A 19469-nucleotide genomic window follows, 5' to 3' on the forward strand; every position below is an offset into this window, starting at 1 on the left:
CAATCACCTTACCTCTCCGTTGCTCTCAGTAAAGCCACCCCAATCCCTCTTCCTAATGGAGATTCTCCAGCCTAGGCAACGCCCCGATAAATGTCCTCTGCACCCTGTCTGGTGCTGTCACATTGATCCTGAACTGTGGAAGGGCAGCACAAAAAGGGTTCAAAGGGTCCCACCTCTGAGGGAGTGCCTCAGTGGCAGAGGTGCTATATTCTAGGCAAGAGGTTACGCTGAAGATCGCATGGTCACAATGTTTAAAGGGAGCACCAACGACTACGCACGACTCTGCTGTGCCCAGGTCTTAACTCAAGTCGTGACTGACCTGGAACACCCTTATGATCGCTAATTTACATAGGGCTCCAGGTCAAGCAAGGTCTCGATTGAGATTCCCAGGCTGCTACGTCTCAATTGAATGGAGTTAACTTTATCGTCACTTGTGCTCAAATGAGGGCGGCACGGTAGCTAGCACTGCTGCCTCACAGCGCCAGGGACCCGGGTTCGGTTCCACCCTCGGACAACTGTCCGTGCAGAGTTTACACATTCCCCCCTGTGTCTGCGTGGGTTTCCTCCTGGTGCTCCGGTTTCCTCCCACAGTCCAAAGCTGTGCAAGTTAGGGTAGATTGGCCAAGTTAAATTGCCCACAGTGTCCAGGGTTTGTGTGGGTTAGTCATTGGAAATGTAGGGATACAGAGATAGGGTAGGGAGAGCTGGGTCTGGCTGGGATGCTCTTTGGAAGGTTGGTGTGGACTCGATGGGCTGAATGGCCTATATCCACACAGTAGGGTTCTCCAATTCTAGGAATACAGTGAAAGGTTTACAAGTTGCTACTTGTGATGCCAGTCTGGGTTTAGATGTTCAGTACGCATACTTAGGGGGAAGAGAATGAAGAAACAAAGTCCTCTATAATCTCCCTCAATCCCAAGATCTGGAGCTCTGGCGGAACACCAAGAAGCCTGGCTTCCTCCCTTAATGATCCTCCGTTAAAACCAACCTCTTAGACACCAACCCTGGACACTATGGGCAATTCCACACGGCCAATCCACCTGACCTGCACATCTTTGGCTTCATAGATGGTTTGGTGTCAAGTATTTGTATTAAAATGTTCTTTTGATGTGTCACAGGCCATCTGATTGCATTCAAGGGAGGGAGGGGTCTAGCGATAATGCCGATGTGCTAGGCTAATGCTGCGGTGACTTGGGTTCAAATCCCACAACAGCAGATTTCCATAATAGAAAAAATCTTGTACCGTTAATTGCCACAAAACAAATAAAATCTCCTATGTGTTTCACTTACGTTTTCTGTGAAGAAAATCTGCCATCTTAACTTGGTCAGGCCTACAGATGACTCCAGAACCACTGCCATGGGCTGACTCTCAACTGCCTTCTAGGGGCAGGGCAGTAAATGACAGCGATGTCCACTTCCCGTGAATGAATAGAGAGAGAGAAAAAAAAATCAAAGACGCCGCGGAAACTATTTGTTTTTGGTGGGATGTCCTGAGATGGAGCAAGACACCGCACGAGAGTAAGTTGCTGCAAGAAATCACAGATTAGCTCTGCACACGCCAGCCAGCTGTCGGAACAGTGCAGGAAACGCAGCAGCCGAACAGTACACAGCAAGATCCTGCAAACTGCATTGCAGAAGGACAAAGTGAAATGACCAAGTGATGTAGGTGCCCTCTGATACCTTGGCGCACACGGGAAATGGACGTCGCTGGTCATTTATCGCACTCCCCCTTAGAGGGCAGCTGAGAGTCAGCCATTGGGAGGGGGGGGGGTGCGGGGTGTCAGGCTGGATTTCCAGGCCAGTACTCTGGGAATTGGGCACTGAAGCCAACACCAACTGCCAGGAGAAGTCCGAGTCTCGTCCACTGAGCCCCAGGGTGGCATTCAGTCGGAGCGAAGGTGCCACACCAACCCTTCGCGGACTGGCAAAGAAACTCGGCTTGAGCTGGTGATTCAAACTGGGTGGGTGCCCCGCTCGCCATGATGTGAGCTAGGATATAGAGAGGAGCTCCGAGCCAGTTGAAAAGAAATCGGTGTTCAGTGCGTACGCAGACAGCCACTCTCCACTCAAACAAGTGGGCGGCACGGTGGCTCAGTGGGTTAGCACTGCTGCCTCGCGGCGCCAGGGACCCGGGTTCGATTCCAGCCTCGGGTGACTGTCTGTGTGGAGTTTGCACGCTCTCTCTGCGTGGGTTTCCTCCCACAGTCCAAGGATGTGCGGGTTAGGATGGATTGGTTATGCTAAATTGTCCCACAGTGTTCAGGGAATGGGAAGGTCAGGGGCGTTAGTCAGGGATAAATGTAGAGTAATATGGGAATGGGTCTAGGTGGGTTATTCAGAGGGTCAGTGTGGACCTGTTGGGCTGAAGGGCCTGTTTGCACACAAGGGGATTCTGTGACTTGAACACAGCATCTTGTCTGTGAGAGAAAAATGTGTTTGGCACCCGTGGTTTAAATCTACCTGTTTTTCCCTCACATTGCCCGACTCATCCCCCCACTCCACTGCAGCACAGGCTGCCCACTGCCTTACTGTTAATAGTGGGGGGGGGAAAGAGGGGGGCAAGGGGGAGGTGAGAGGGTAATTTCATCATTTTCCCCACCCCCTTCCCCCAAAAACAGGCTGTCCCCTGGTAACGGGGACATACCGTGAGAATCGGACAAAGGGGATACGGAATGAAATGGCTCATTCTCCGACCAGTTTTTGGGCAAGACGCCAGGTTTGGTGTCGACTTGCACCAACCTGCCCCGGCACATGCCGGAGAAAAGGATTTGCTGAAGTAATGCTGGGTTCTTCACCTGACCTGCTGCATTCGGGAGAGTCCCGGAGCCACTTGGAAATCTGTGGGGGGGGGGCGGCGGGGGGGGGGTGAAATCAAGGATTTCAGCAAGAGGGAACTCAGGAGTTCCAACGTGCCAGGAACTGGAGGAGCGATGTCCTCCGATTTCCAGGAAAACTTGAGAGGGCTAAGCACAGGGAAAAAAAAAAGGTCAATTCGTGCTGAGTCACGTCCTGCGGCTGAAGGAGGGATTTGCATTTCGATAGTGCCACTGTCCATCCCAGGCCCTGCGGCCGACTAACTGCTTCGTGAATCATTGGAACATCAGCACACAACTGACGCACAGCAAGATCCCGCAGCCACTTGTGAAATGGCGGGCATGTTGTGTTTATTTCTTTATTCATTCCAGGGATGTCAATGTCGTTGGCGAGGCCATTTTGGAGTTCAGGTAAAGTCCACCGTGCTGCCACGGGGTTGGCGTCACATGGAGATGAGACCAGTTAAGTCTTCAGATCCACTCTCTTCCGGAAAGGACATCAGACCATAAGACATAGGTGCAGAAATTAGGCCATTCAGCCCATCGAGTCTCTCCGCCATTCAATCATGGTTGATATGTTTCTCAATCCCATTCCCCAGCTTTCTCCCCATAGCTTCTAGAGTATCAAGGGTTATCTATCGTAATCTTAAATACACTCAATGACCTGGCCTCTACTGCCTTCTGTGGCAATGAATTCAATAGATTGCCCACTCTCTGGCTGAAGAAGTTTCTCCTTATCTCCATTCTAAAAGGTCTTCCCTTTACTCTAAGGCTGGGCCTTCGGGTCATAGTCTCTCCAGCCAATGGAAACATCTTCCCAACATCCACTCTGTCTAGGCCATTCAATAATCTCTTAAGTTTCAATTAGATCTCCCCCTCATCCTTCTAAACTCCATCGAGTATAGACCCAGAGACCTCAAACGTTTCTCATCTATTAAGCTTTTTCATTCCTGTGATCATTAGTAAGCCTGACCCTCTGATTGGTCAGCGCTGAGGGAGTGCCACGCAGCCAAGGTGGGGGGGGGGGGGGGGGCTCAGTGCTGCACGGCAAGAGGGTCAGAGCCGAGGGAGTGCCGCGCGGCCGAAAGGGTCAGCGTTGAGGGAGCGCCACATTGTCACAGCAGAGAGAGGGCTCAACTGCTGAGCTGTCTTTTTTCAGAGCAGACATTAAACTGAGTCTTAGCCTTTCCTCAGGCAAACATCCCATGGCCACCACATCAGACAAACGCTGGGGAATATTCCCCCCCCCCCCCAGTATTCCGTCCCAGTAATCAATTGACATCTCGCGAGCAGAATGCCTGGTCGCTGTCCTCTTGTTGTCTGTGGGATCTTGCTGTGCACAAGTGTGCTGCCACATTTCCACAGCGCAACTGCCGAAGGACGTAGGCGATGCGCATGTGATCACGATGCGTCCTCAAGAAAGGAAAGGACTTCCTTTCAGGCTGACCGAAATTTTTGTTCGATCAGATTCAAGAACAGCTTCCTCCGTAATATTATCGAACACTTGCATGAACTTCTCAAGTGTTAGTTCTGATCTCTCTCTCTCTCTCTCTGCCTACACCTTCTCTGTGGCTGTGAGACCGTACTCTGCACTCTGTACTGTTATCCTCAAGCACTTTTGCAGGGTACCATCTGCCCGTGTAGCACGCAAAATGACACTCTTCACCATATTTGGGTACATGTGACAACAATAAATCAAACCCAAACTCAAAAAAAAGATAGGAGAGTGTAAGAAGGGGAAGGAAAGAGGATATTATAAAGCATGATGCACAGCACAAAATTACTTTGGACAAGCAGTACAGAGTAGGGCTAAGGGCAAAGTACATCCATATTAAAAGAAAGAGTACAGCTTAGGCAGTTTAAACGACATGACCATAAAAATAAAAGGGCAGTCGGCCGTTACTTAAGAAACCAGAGACCATCCACACGACTCAAAAAAATAACCACTACTCACAAGGAGATACTCGGGACACAGGCTGCAGGTGGTGAGGACAGTTACATTCTGAAAATAACACATAAGCAGAAGTTCTGACCAAACCAGACATTGCGGGGCAAACTGATGAGACTGAGGAGCCCAGGATTCAGAGGATGCGAAACCATGACTGACGACTGCACTAACTAAAAAATACGTAGGGGCAATAATTGACACTTGTTCGATGTAGTTTATTCGAAAGCAACGTTGCACATGACCATCCTGATGTGAAAGCTACAAACAGCAGTACGCCTCTGGTCCTACCTTGGGAGGTCTCTCCCCTACACGTGCTTGCCTGAATAAATCCGCTTTGTTTATGATCTACTCAGGTCTGAAGGCTCAACCTTTACTAAACCCTCCTAGTCTTCGGCCTCGTTTCCTCTCTACTCTCTTGTTTGTCCTCTCCCACTACCCACCAAACAAAAAATCTTAAGGTAGGTTAAAGTCATAGAGATGTACAGCACGGAAACACACCCTTCGGTCCAACCCGTCCATGCCGACCAGATATCCCAACCCAATCTAGTCCCACCTGCCAGCACCCGGCCCATATCCCTCCAAACCCTTTCTATTCATATACCCATCCAAATGCCTTTTAAATGTTGCAATTGTACCAGCCTCCACCACATCCTCTGGCAGCTCATCATAATGTGTAGTTTATCCCTTCAGGTGGGATGTATGAAACATTCTCCTGTGAAATGGAATGGAAATCCACCTTGAGCAGTTATGTTAAATGGGTGGTTTCATATCAGCCAAAAAAAAGAAACATTTGGTGATATTGGTGCCCACCAGCCTGAGTGTTGGGCACATAACTGGCACTGTGTTCTGTCTCATGGTCAGCATGCCTTTAAGAGACACCTGTTCATGATGTCAGCACCGTCTTCAGTGAGGTATAAGGTCACATACTCCATCTTAACCAAGGATCACTTGAAGCACGACACCCTACATGAATCATGCTTCCTCTGTTGTAGGATCATAGAGTGAGGAAACAGATTCTTCGGTCCAACTAGTCCACACCGACCAAGTTTCCCAAGCTAAACCAGTTCTGCTTTCCTACATATGGCCCACATCCCTCTAAACCTTTTCTACTCAGGTACATGGTTACTGTACTCGCATCCACCACTTCCTCTGGCAGTTCATTCCACACACAAACCACCACCTGTGTGAAAATGTTGCTCCACAGGTCTCCTTTAAGTCTTTCTCCTCTCACCTTAAAAAAAAATGCCCCTAGTTTTGAACCTCCCTGAGCTGGGAAAAAAGATCTCGGCTATCTGCCTTATCAATGCCCCTCATGATTTGATAAACTTCTTCTTTCAGGTCACCCCTCGACCTCCTACGCTCCAGAGAGAGAAACCCCGGCCTTCCTTACAACTCAAACCCTCCAGTCCCGGCAACATGCTCGTAAATCTTTTCTGAACCCTCTCCAGTTTAATAACACGAAGACAGTAAGGCCATAAAGTGGTGTCAATCCAGGGAACAGAGTGAGGCTGCGCAATGAATACTGTAATGTTCGCCCAGACACTGATGAGGCTGAGGAATGTGATGTCTGCGTGCAATAGCTAATTGTAATAAATGTCTGTCAGATTCTTCAACACGATATCCACACCCAGTTTCTTTGTGCTACACAAACATTGCCACATCAAGTAAAACACCTTATTGGAGACAGTGGGTGGGCTGTGCAAAGTGCTTTCTCCATCAAACTGACATTAATTTAACTCCAAGGTTCAACAGCACCTATCAATTCCTCACTTCCCACTTCCACTTGTACTGACATGAGACGTAAATTATTGTTGCGAGCAACTAAAGTCAGATTTTACCCACACCCCCACCAACTTCACCCTTCCCTAACTGAAACCAAGTATTTCAGGTTAGTTCCTGAATACATCCTGAAATACAGAGAGTCCCTGCTGTACTCATATTGCTGTTTGTGGACCTTCACATCCAAATGCTTGCACTTTGTAGCATCATAATATGATACAGTACAGAAGAGGCCTTTGTGTACCACTTTTCAGGGCATTCCAAAACCTTTACAGCAATATAGTCGTTGAGAAAATCACAGCATTGCAATGCAAAACAGCCATTTGGCCCACTGTGAACGTACCAGTTCAGTTATCTAGTCTAGCACGATCAACTAGCGCCAATCTCCTGCCTTCCCCTTCACCCCCCCCCTTATCCCCACACACCATTTCCCAAAAAAACCCTATCCAATGCTCTCTTGAATGTGAAGTCAGAGGTCACATGACACCAGGTGAAAGTCCAACAGCTTTATTTGAAATCACAAAGTCACCACTTCACCTGAGCAGCCATCTGAAAGCTTGTGATTTCAAATAAACCTGGTGACCTGTCACCCGTCTGACCTTGTCCACCCCAGCACTTGTACGCAGTTAAAAAATAAAATCACACAACACCAGGTTATAGTCCAACAGGTTTATTTGGGAGCACTAGCTTTCGGAGCACACTGCTCCTTCAATGGGTCACACAACCACCTGATGAAGGAGCGTCGCTCCGAAAGCTAGTGCTTCCAAATAAACCTGTTGGACTATAACCTGGTGTGGTGTGATTTTTAAACTTTGTACACCCCAGTCCAACACCGGTATCTCCAAATACAGCCCTTTGAACAGAGGCACTGTTGTAACCCAGGGAATTACAGCAGCCAATTCACTCACAACAAGCTCCCCCCCTCAAGGAGGTCAAAAAGACCTGTGCAGACAGACTTGTTCAGTGATGGGAACAATTCTGGACTCAATTCTTGACAAATTGGACTCAGCGGTGGAGGCTGGGCATGAATTTCTCCCATCAACCACCACCCCCCCCCCACCCCGCTCCTATTTCAAACATTGACATTTGATGTTCACCTGAACGGAGAGAATCAGGCGTAGGGTCTGACCAAGGAGACGTGTACAACAGCAAACCAACCATTCCCTCCACCCACGACCCCCCACCCCCAGCAAACATTACACAGCCTCAATGGGGACTTGCAAGCTACCAGTTTCTGACGGGATTACACCATCCCTTACACAAGTGCCTGCTGGAAAGTTCAGCTGGCGGAGAGAAAATCAGAAGAAAAAAAGTAGCTCTTTTGTCCGACCAGTTAATGAATGCACACCACTCAGTCCCAGTCCACTGTAAGAAAAGCCTGGTGGGTGGGGGAACACGCTAACTTTAACCGCAGCTCCAATGGTCAGTCAACTGGGTCAGCTTTGATGGCCAGGTGAAGGAGCCTTTTCGGAATCTCCTTCTCATCTCGATTTCTACTTGGGGCGGAGAAGGGGTGACACTGTACAAAATCGGGATGGGGTGGGGAGCTGCTTTGGAGTCAAAGGGAATCTGAAATGTCTCCCACAGGGAGACAGAAAGCCCACATGTGAAACGACCACTTTACAATCAACAATTTTTTTTTTTAGTTTTGGGGAAGCGTAGTTCCTCACCTTGTGAATCCAAAGGGCAGCGGCCACTCCCTCTTCAGCTCGGCAAAAGTCACCTGTACACAGGTTAATATACAATCTGTTTTGTTACATTCACTCTCTCCTATTTCTAAATCTCTACTCTCTCTCTCCCTGGGATCTCTCCCACGTTTGCTGGGGAAGGCGAAAATCTCAAGAATGAAAAAAAAAACCCCTGTGCAATACAAGTTTGAGCAGGCTCCAATAACTAAAATCAGAGAAACCGTGCTATTATCTTACTCCCATGCACTACTCTCTCTCTCACACACACACACTGTGGACTGACTGGTTGCTGGGGGACGAGAGGCTGGGCTCAGTCAGTCCACAGACTCCTCCTTATCCACTTAGCAGCACTGTGCCTAACTCTCAGCGTCTGGCATTCAGCTCAGGGAGGGAATTAAACAAAAAGGCTGTTTCCACAGGCAAAACAAAACCACCCAGAGAGGGAGCTGGTGACAGAAGTTCTCTGAGACATTTCCCAACACCAACACTCACTCTCTCTCTCTCTCTCTCACCTGCCCCAAACTCACTAGTCCAACTCCTCCCCCCCCGTAAGCAAAAAAAAAGACACTATGCCAGATTCAAAAGCCTCCCTTCTCCCCTTCCCCTGCTGCTGGAGACAGTGGGATGAGAGTGGCTCTTAAAGGGGCAGGCAGCCCAATCCGCGTTCTCGAAGATAAATGCTGGAGAAACTCCAGCTGCACCTGCAGACGAGAGGAACGGTTTCGGGTCCCGGGTACGACTCTACTTCAGAAGATTTTGGAAAATTGTTCTTTTTTTGAGTACTTTTGAAAGAGGGGCCCAGTGCAAACCACAAAAAGGGTGGTGGTACAGCAAGATTCCACTTAACGCTGTACTCATCATACCCAACATTGAGCACTGGAGGTGGGGGGATGGAAACAGGGTTGACTTCTGATAAGAGATTGAGTAGTCAGGGGCTATACTCACTTGGTATTTAGAAAAATGGGGTGGGGGGAATTCTTATAAAAAAATATAAAATTAGGAAGGGTATAGATATTACAGAAGCAGGGAGGTTAGTTCCACTGGTGGGTGAAACTAGAACAAGGGCACAGACTCAAAATAAGGTGTGGGATGGGGGCAAACTTAGGGCTGAGTTGAGGGGAAAATTCTTCATCCAAAGGGTTGTGAGCCTGTGGAATTCCCTGACCCGTGAAGCAGTTGAGGCTGCCTCGTTGGCCGTTTTTAAGGCAGATAGATTTTTGAGCAGTAAAGGAATTAAGGTGAGTTAGGTGGGTAAGTGGACTGAGGCCATGAACAGATCAGCCAGGATCTTGGAGTTATAGAGGTGTACAGCACAGAAACTGACTCTTCAGTCCAACTCATCCATGCTGACCAGATACCCTAACCTAACCTAGTCCCATTTGCCAGCACTTGGCCTATATCCCTCCAAGAATCCAGATCCCTCTAAACCCTTCCTATTCATATACCCATCCAGATGCCTTTTAAATGTTGTAATTGTACCAGCCTCCACCACTTCCTCTGGCAGCTCATTCCATACACGCACTGCCCTCTGTGTGAAAAAGTTGCCTTTTATATCTTAGGTCCCTTTTATATCTTTCCCCTCTCACCCTAAACCTATGCCCTCTAGTTCTGGACTCCCCCACCCCAGGGAAAAGACTTTATCTATTTATCCTATCCATGCCCCTTCATGATTTTATAAACCTCTATAAGGTCACCCCTCAGCCTCCGACGCTCCAGGGAAAACAGCCCCAGCCTGTTCAACCTCTCCCTAAAGCTCAAATCCTCCAACCCTGGCAACATCCTTGTAAATCTTTTCTGAGCCCTTTCAAGTTTCACAACTTCCTTTGGTAGGAAGGAGACCAGAATTGCACACAATATTCCAAAAGTGGCCTAACCAATGTCCTGTACAGCCGCAACATGACCTCCCAACTCCTGTACTCAATACTCTGACCAATAAAGGAAAGCATACCAAACATCTTCTTCACTATCCTATCTACCTGTGACTCCACTTTCAAGGAGCTATGAACCTGCACTCCATGGTCTCTTTGTTTAGCAACACTCCCTAGGACCTTATCATTCAGTGTATGAATCCTGCTCTGATTTGCTTTCCCAAAATGCAGCACCTCTCATTTATCTCAATTAAATTCTCGGCCATTTGGCCCATCTGATCAAAATCCTGTTGTCCTCTGAGGTAACCTTCTCCAGCAAAATCCTGGTAAATCTTTTTTTTTTTAGATTCCCTACAGTGTGGAAATAGGCCCTTCAGCCCAACAAGTCCACACCGACCCTCTGACTAATGCACCTAACACTACGGGCAATTTAGCATGGCCAATGGGAGGAAACCCACGCAGACAATGTGCAAACTCCACACAGACAGTTGCCTGAGGCCAGAATTGAACCTGGGTCCCTGGTGCTGTGAGAGTAGCAGTGCTAACCACTGAGCCACTGTGCTGCTGGGTCATCTCTGACCCCTCTCCAGTTTAATAACATCCATCCTATTACACGGTGAGCAGAATCCTTTGATCCCTTCAGCCCCAATAGCCTTGTTGAAATTGTGAGGTGTTTTGGCCTAGACTGCTTTCTCTGGTTGTGAATTCCATAGGCTCACCAGGCTTTTCCCTCCCGGAATGCTGTCAAAGTTGTCGGGGGGGGGGGTACTTTGCTGACCAAAGGGAAAGTGGAAGGAAGTTACGATGAACATGAAAACGTTACTGTGGTGCATTTTAAAGCATCTTTGAAGGATGACGCAAAGAGGATTCGCAAGAATCGTTTGGAGGAACTTTGTGGCTCGATCAGAGAAGCTAGGATTGTCTTCCTTAGAGAAGTGCATAAATAGGAAAGATTTGGAGGGATATGGGCCAAGCGCTGGCAGGTGGGACTAGCTTAGATTGGGATTACGGTCGGCATGGATTGGTTGGGCCGAAGGGTCTGTTTCTGTGCTCAGTAAGAATATGGAAAGGTGTGACAGGGATTTGCAAAATCCCCCAGGGCTCAGGCGAGAGTGAATGGGGAGAAACTGTTGCTGGAAGGGTTGAGAGCCACGGGACATCAACTCGAGGTAGCGTCATGAGGAGAAAGCTTTTTAACTCGGACGGTGGTTAGGATCTGATATCTGCAGTGGAGGAGGATTCAACAAGAGCCGTCAAAGAGGAAATGGATAATTGTACGAAGAGACCAGGATTTGCAGGGCGACAGAGAAAGGATGGAGGAGTGGGTGAGGTACTGTCACAGAGAACAATGAACAGTGGCCTCCTTCTGTGATGTAGCCATTCCGTGACCGTGGAGCAATGGGACCTCGCAGCTGGCAAGTGGAGAAAATGCCTTGTCACCAGCTCGGATTGCTTTGTGTGGAGGTGCCCCACCCATCTAACCTAATCGCAGGACCACCGAACAGTTACTGGTTCAGAAGGAGGGCATTTAGCTCCCATCATGCCCACATTGGTTCTATTGCCCAGTGCCATTCTCCTGCCTTTTCCCCATCCCCCTGCACTCTATTTCTATCCAAATATTTATCCAATGCCCTTTTAAACCATGGCCATGAGGCACATGAGTAGAATTAGGCCATTCGGCCCTTCGGGTCGGCTCGGACATTCGATTATGGCTGATATGTTTCCCAAACCATTTCTCCTGTGTTCTCCCAGTAACCTTTGATACCCTTATTGATCAAGAACCTATCTATGTCTGCCTTACATGCACTGAATGACGTGACCTGTATACCCTTCTGTGGCAATGGGATCCACAGATTCACCACCCTGTGGCTGAAGAAATTCCCCCTCATCTCCGTTCTGAAGGGTCACCCTTCCACTTTCAGAGGCTGTGACCCTCAAAGCGCTAGTCTCTCCAGCTAGTGGAAACAGCTCCTGCCCGACCATCCTGTCCAGGCCTCACTGTTAATTTCAGTAAGGTTTGGAAAGATGCTGTGAAACCTGAAAAGGGTCAGAAAAGATTTACAAGGATGTTGCCAGGGTTGGAGGATTTGAGCTTTAGGGAGAGGCTGAACAAGCTGGGGCTGTTTTCCCTGGAGCGTCGGAGGCTGAGGGGTGACCTTATAGAGGTTTACAAAATTATGAGGGGCATGGATAGGATAAATAGGCAAAGTCTTTTCCCTGGGGCCGGGGAGTCCAGAACTAGAGGGCATAGGTTTAGGGTGAGAGGGGAAAGATGTAAAAGAGACCTGAGGGGCAACTTTTTCACACAGAGGGTGGTACGGGTATGGAATGAGCTGCCAGAGGAAGTGGTGGAGGCTGGTACAATTGCAACATTTAAAAGGCATCTGTTTGGGTATATGAATAGGAAGAGTTTGGAGGGATATGAGCTGGGTGCTGGCAAATGAGACTAGGTTAGATTAGGATACCTGGTCGGCATGGACGGGTTGGACTGAAGGGTCTGTTTCCATGCTGTACATCTCTATGACTCTATAAGCTTTCCACTGATTCCCCCATTGAACACAGACCCAGAGTCCTCGACTGCTTCTCATATGAAAGCCCCTTCCTGCCCGGGATCATTCTGGTAAACCTCATCTGGACCCCCTGCCCCCCTTTCGGATGCATCATTCCAACTGCCTCTATCACCCTTTAAGGCCCTTCCCGGAGTGAATCTCTTTGACAAATCCTTCAATCGACCCCTCGGCATGTGCGCGCCCTCACCAAACCCCACCTTAGCTGTTCCTGTGCTGCAATATCCCATAGAGAGAGAGAGAGAGAGAGAGAGAGAACGTTGGTTTGATGGTTGGGAGGATTCCTGTCTGGGACACCAGGTGGCAATAGATTGTGGGTCTTTGTGGCACATAGTTTGTGGCCGTGAGGTGGTGGCACTGAGCTGGGTTTCCATACCCTCACCCCTGAACGGTCGGGAGTGGGCCTTTCCCCTGGTCCTTGTGGCTGTCCTGCTCAAGGTTATGATTTGGAGGTGCCGGTGTTGGACTGGGGTGGACAAAGTTAAAAATCACCCAACACCAGGTTATAGTCCAACAGGTTTATTTGGAAGCAGAATAGCTTTCGGAACGCCGCTCCTTCATCCGGCGGTTTCGGATGCATCATTCCAACTGCCTCGATCACCCTTTAAGACCCTTCCCTGAATGAATCTCTTTGACGAATCCTTCAATCGACCCCTCGGCAGGTATCCAAAACCACCTGATGAAGGAGCGATGCTCCGAAAGCTCGTGTGCTTCCAAATACACCTGTTGGACAAGAACCTGGTGTTGTGTGATTTTTTTTAATTCTGTTCAAGGTTGGCAATGTGTGGCTCACTGCTGCCTCACTGCGCCAGGTTCGATTCCAGCCTCGGGGCGACTGTCTGCGTCGAGTTTGCACATTATCCCCCGCCCCGTGTCTGTGGGTGGGTTTCCTCCTACTAAGGATTGACCCAGGCTGAAGTTTGCAGGCCAGGTGGCTTCGCCGTGGGAAATGCAGGGTTACGGGGACGGGGGAGGGGCTGGGGGGATACGGGTACGGGTCTGGGATGACCCGATGGGCCGAATGGCCTGCTTCCACACAGTGTAAGGTTTCTACAAAGTGCGGGCAGGCAAACGGGACATCCCAACTCCTTCCATTCTTTGCCTCGGGAGGGTGGGAAGCACATATTTTAAAGGGTTAAGACTAACAAATGTTTACAGATTCTGCCCCTGGGTCTCTGCTGATTCCACACGAGCTCTTCTTTGCTTCCCACTGAGTTAAGACGCCCAAGGGGCCCCTTGTGATTACACCCTCTGCCTACATTATTCTTTTATCATTTGAAATAGTTAAACACAGACAGTAAACTGCGATTTCCCACTTACTTAGGGCAGCTTTCACAACTGGGCGCAGCTGTTGCACAAGTTTGACCCATTTCAGTTCAGGCCAGTGCTCGCTGAGTGCGGTATTGTGGCTCAGCGGTCAGCATTTGATCTTTTAGCTCAGAAGGCTGAGTGTTCGAGACCCAGCAGAGACAAGGGAAGGAAAAAAAATCACGGAGAGTCCAGGTTGTATTCAAATGCAACACTGAGGAAGTGCTGCACTGTCAAAGGTCCGGCTGGCTTTTGATGTTTCAACTGGGGATTAAAGCTGTGGGGGAATCTGGCAGTTATGATAGGTGCAATACATAATGAATCCCAACAGTGCTGGGATAGGCCATTCCGCCCATCAAGCCCACACTGACCCTCCAAAGAGTGACCCACCCCATAGCCCTACATTTCCCTGCCTTGAGCATCATGGTGGCTCAGTGGGTTAGCAGTGTTACCTCACAGTGCCAGGGACCCAGGTTCGATTCCAGCCTCGGGCGACTGTGTGTGTGTGGAGTTTGCATATTCTCCCTGTGTCTGCGTGGGTTTCCTCTGGGTGCTCCGGTTTCCTCCCACAGTTCACAGGTTAGGTGAAATGGCCCAAACTAAATTGCCCCATAGTGTTCAGGGATGTGCAGGTTAAGTGCATTAGTCAGAGTTCCATGTAGAATAATAGGGTAGGGGAATGGGTCTGGGGTGGGATACTCTTTGGAGGGTCAGGGTGGGCTTGTCGGGCCAAAGGGCCTGTTTCCACCCTGCAGGGTCTCTATGGCTAACCTACACATCCCTGGATGACGGCCAATCCCGCACATCTTTGGACTGCGGGAGGAAACCCAGGGAGGACGTGTAAACCCCACCCGGAGAGTCACCCGAGGCCGGGATTGAACCCAGGTTCCCTGGCACGGTGAGGTGGCAGTGCTGACCACGCGAGGGACTGCCAACGCTTCCAAATGCTCAGCTTTTTCAGCTGGCCGTGCACAGGCCCACCCTCCCCGCCACATGGGCTTTTGTTGCCTGCCAGGTGGAAGGGAAGCGGTTATGGAATCCACCGGCATTCACCCGATACCCTGGAATGTTTCCCAACTGTGTACTACACATGCCACACATAGCTCCTGCTGCTGAACAGATGGGCCAAGGTTCACAGGAGGAATATAAAACTTTCTCATCTGACTCTTGTGGTCCATGATGTCATGCTATAACCTCGAGTTGAATGAGTCCTCTGCTATTCCCTATTAACCGCTCAGTGTTTTTATTCTTTTGCTGTCTGCCCCTGGATATTTATATCTCACTATCTGCATCTTGCTTTTACCCCCCTCCCCCTCTCTCTCTACACTGGCCACTCCTCTCCAACTTTCTGCTCTTACTTTCGTGAGTTTTCAAATTCCAAGATTTAACTTGCATTCAAAGAAACCCTGTTCATCGAATCTCTACAGTGTGGAAACAGGCCCTTCGGCCCAACAAGTCCACACCGACCCTCCGAAGAGTAACCCATTCCCCTACTATCCTATATTCCCCCATGACTAATGCAACTAACCTGCACATCCCTGAACACTACGGGGCAATTTAGCACGGCCAATTCACCCTAACCATCACATCTTTGGATTGTGGGAGGAAACCGGAGCAGCCGGAGGAAACCCAGACAGACACGGGGAGGATGTGCAAACTACACACAGACAGTCGCCTGAGGCTGGAATCAAACCTGGGTCCCTGATGCTGTGAGGCTGCAGTGCTAACCACCAAGCCACCGTGCCACCCCACGGTTTTGTTACAGAGGAGAAAACTAAAGAACCCATTCTGAAGAAGTTAACACTGCATCCACTCCACAGATGCTGCCAGACCTGCTGAGTTTTTCCAGCGATTCCTATTTTGGCCCAAATCTTTGAATTGAATTAGCTTTATTGGCACACGTGCACAAACAGGCTGTTGCAGGCCCACTTGTCCATGTTGGTGTTTCTGTTCAATATGAGTCTCTCCACCCACAACCCCAGCTTGGTCCCCCGCCTCAACTCCTTTCTCCTTCACCTGCATTCTTGTTGCTTCTCAATTCACACCCATGTTTGTTGTAAGGCCCCCTGTACATCTCTACAGGTGAAAACAGTTTCTCCACATCAAACCCTCTCCGTTATAAAATCCCTGCAGGATGGAAAGAATTCATTCTGCCCATCAAGTCTGCACTGACCCTCCAAAGAGTTTCTCCAGTATTTTCGGTGTTTGTTTCAGATTTTCAGCGTCCATAGTATTTTTCTTGTATTCCAGCTTGTTCTATCTTTCCTGATGTGTATAATCTCACCTTTGGGATTATCACCATTGAAAACCCGGCTTGTTTTTTCAATTTTCTCCAGGGCCTACAGGTTTCCTGTTAAAGAATGGGACAGTCCCATTATAGTATGGAACAGTCCCGTTATAGTATGGAACAGTCCCGTTATAGTATCGTACAGTCCTGTGACAGTACAGAACAGTCCTGTTATAGTATGGGACAGTTCTGTTATAGTATGGCACAATTCTGTTATAGTATGGGACAGTCCTGTTATACTATGGAACAGTCCTGTTATAGTATGGGACAGTTCTGTTATAGTATGGAACAGTCCTGTTATAGTATGGAACAGGGAGGTCTGGCTTCCTTCTTCAAGGACCGCAATTTCCCCCCCGACGTGGTCGACGATGCCCTCCACCGCATCTCTTCCACTTCCCGCTCCTCCACCCTTGAGCCCCACCCCTCCAACCGCCACCAGGACAGAACCCCCACTGGTCCTCACCTACCACCCCACCAATCTCCATGTACAGCGCATCATCCGCCGTCATTTCCGCCACCTCCAAACGGACCCCACCACCAGGGATATATTTCCTTCCCTCCACTATCAGCATTCCGTAAAGACCACTCCCTCCATGACTCCCTCGTCAGATCCACACCCCCCCACCAACCCAACCTCCACTCCCGGCACCTTCCCCTGCAACCGCAGGAGGTGCAAGACTTGCGCCCACACCTCCCCCCTCACCTCCCTCCAAGGCCCCAAAGGAAACTTCCATATCCGCCACAGATTCACCTGCACCTCCACACACATCATCTATTGCATCCTCTGCACCCAATGTGGCCTCCTCTATATTGGGGAGACAGGCCGGCTACTTGCGGAGCGTTTCAGAGAACACCTCTGGGACACCCGGACCAACCAACCCAACCACCCTGTGGCTCAACATTTCAATTCCCCCTCCCACTCCACCAAGGATATGCAGGTCTTTGGACTCCTCCATTGCCAGACCACAACAAAACGACGGTTGGAGGAAGAGCGCCTCATCTTCCGCCTAGGAACCCTCCAACCACAAGGGATGAACTCGGATTTCACCAGTTTCCTCATTTCCCATCCCCCCACCTTGTCTCAGTCAAATCCATCGAATTCAGCACCGCCTTCCTAACCTGCAATCTTCTTCCCGACCTCTCCGCCCCCACCCCCAGTCTGACCTATCACCCTCACCTTGACCTCTTTCCACCTATCACATTTCCGACGCCCCTGCCCCAAGTCCCTCCTCCCTACCTTTTATCTTTCCTCATTCCTGAAGAAGGGCTTATGCCCGAAACGTCGATTCTCCTGTTCCCTAGATGCTGCCTGACCTGCTGCGCTTTTCCAGCAACACATTTTCAGCTATAGTATGGAACAGCCTGTTATAGTATGGGACAGTTCTGTTATAGTATGGGACAGTTCTGTTATAGTATGGAACGGTTCTGTTATAGTATGGGACAGTCCTATTATAGTATGGGACAGACCTGTTATAGTATGGGACAGTCCTGTTATAGTATGGCACAGTTCTGTTATAGTATGGGACAGTCCTGTTATACTATGGAACAGTCCTGTTATAGTATGGGACAGTTCAGTTATAGTATGGAACATCCTGTTATAGTATGGGACAGTTCTGTTATAGTATGGAACAGTCCTGTTATAGTATGGAACAGCCTGTTATAGTATGGGACAGTTCTGTTATAGTATGGCACAGTTCTGTTACAGTATGGGACAGTCCTGTTATAGTATGGGACAGTTCTGTTATAGTGTGGAACAATCCTGTTATAGTACTGCACAGTTTTGTTATAGTATGAGACAGCCCTGTTATAATATGGAACAGTCCTGTTATAGTATGGGACAGACCCGTTATAGTATGGAACAGTCCTGTTATAGCATGGGACAGCCCTGTTATAGTATGGGACAGTCCTGTTATAGTATGGCACAGTCCCGTTATAGTATGGGACAGCTCTGTTATAGTATGACACAGTTCTGTTATAGTATGGAACAGTCCAGTTATAGTATGGGACAGTTCTGTTATAGTATGGCACAGTCCTGTTATAGTATGGGACAGCTCTGTTATAGTATGACACAGTTCTGTTATAGTATGGAACAGTCCAGTTATAGTATGGGACAGTTCTGTTATAGTATGGGACAGTCCTGTTATAGTATGGGACAGTTCAGTTAAAGTATGGAACAGTCCCATTATAGTATGGGACAGTTCTGTTATAGTGTGGAACAATCCTGTTATAGTATTGCACAGTTCTGTTATAGTGTGGGACAGTCCTGTTATAGTGTGGGACAGTCCGTTATAGTATGGTACAGTCCTGTTATAGTATGGAACAGTCCCGTTATAGTTTGGAACAGTCCTGTTATAGTATGGGACAGTCCTGTTATAGTATGGGTCAGTTGTGTTATAGTATGGGTCAGTTCTGTTATAATATGGGACTGTCCTGTTATAGTTTGGGACAGTCCTGTTATATTATGGGACAGTTCTGTTATAGTATGGAACAGTTCTGTTATAGAATGGGACAGTCCTGTTATAGTATGGAACAGTTCTATTATAGTATGGGACAGTACCATTATAGAATGGGACAGTCCTGTTATAGTATGGCACAGTTCTGTTAGAGTATAGGACAGTACCGTTATAGAATGGGACAGTCCTGTTATAGTATGGGACAGTTCTGTTATGGTATGGAACAGTTCTGTTATAGAATGGGACAGTCATGTTATAGTATGGAGCAGTCCTGTTATAGAATGGGATAGTCCTGTTATAGTATGGAACAGTTCTGTTGTAGTATGGGACAGTACCGTTATAGAATGGGACAGTCCTGTTATAGTATGGGTCAGTTCTGTTATAGTATGACACAGTTCTGTTATAGTATGGAACAGTCCAGTTATAGTATGGGACAGTTCTGTTATAGTATGGAACAGTCCCATTATAGTATGGGACAGTCCTGTTATCATATGGAACAGTCCCGTTATAGTAATGGACAGTCCCAATATAGTATGGCACAGTTCTGTTATAGCATGGCACAGTCCTGTTATAGTATGGAACAGTCCTGTTATAGTATGGAACAGTCCTGTTATAGTCATGGACAGAACCAACATAGTATGGCACAATTCTGTTATTGTATGGGACAGTTCTGTTATAGTATGGAACAGTTTTGTTATAGTATGGGACAGTCCTGTTATAGTATGGGACAGCCCTGTCATAGTACGGAACAGTCCTGT

The 19469-nt window shown here is 48.5% G+C and overlaps 1 protein-coding gene across 5 annotated transcripts in view; it reads right to left on the reverse strand.

Annotated features, from left to right (window-relative positions):
• Positions 1–19469, reverse strand: part of LOC122541334 (discoidin domain-containing receptor 2-like) — a 213279-nt gene that overhangs the window by 139851 nt on the left and 53959 nt on the right. Inside the window, exon 1 of one of the 5 annotated variants that reach the window (XM_087979455.1) lies at positions 8211–8489. The exons of 2 other annotated variants lie outside the window; for them this stretch is intronic. The gene's annotated coding sequence lies outside the window, so the exon portion shown is untranslated. Of the gene's footprint in view, positions 1–4767; positions 4787–8210; positions 8490–19469 lie in introns of those variants that run through there. 2 more of the 5 variants (XM_087979460.1, XM_087979459.1) reach the window with 2 other exon arrangements.

This window comes from Chiloscyllium plagiosum, unplaced genomic scaffold, assembly GCF_037043375.1.
Source record: "Chiloscyllium plagiosum isolate Xiang-an unplaced genomic scaffold, Cpla_swu_hap1 HiC_scaffold_35, whole genome shotgun sequence".
Lineage (NCBI taxonomy): Eukaryota > Metazoa > Chordata > Chondrichthyes > Orectolobiformes > Hemiscylliidae > Chiloscyllium > Chiloscyllium plagiosum.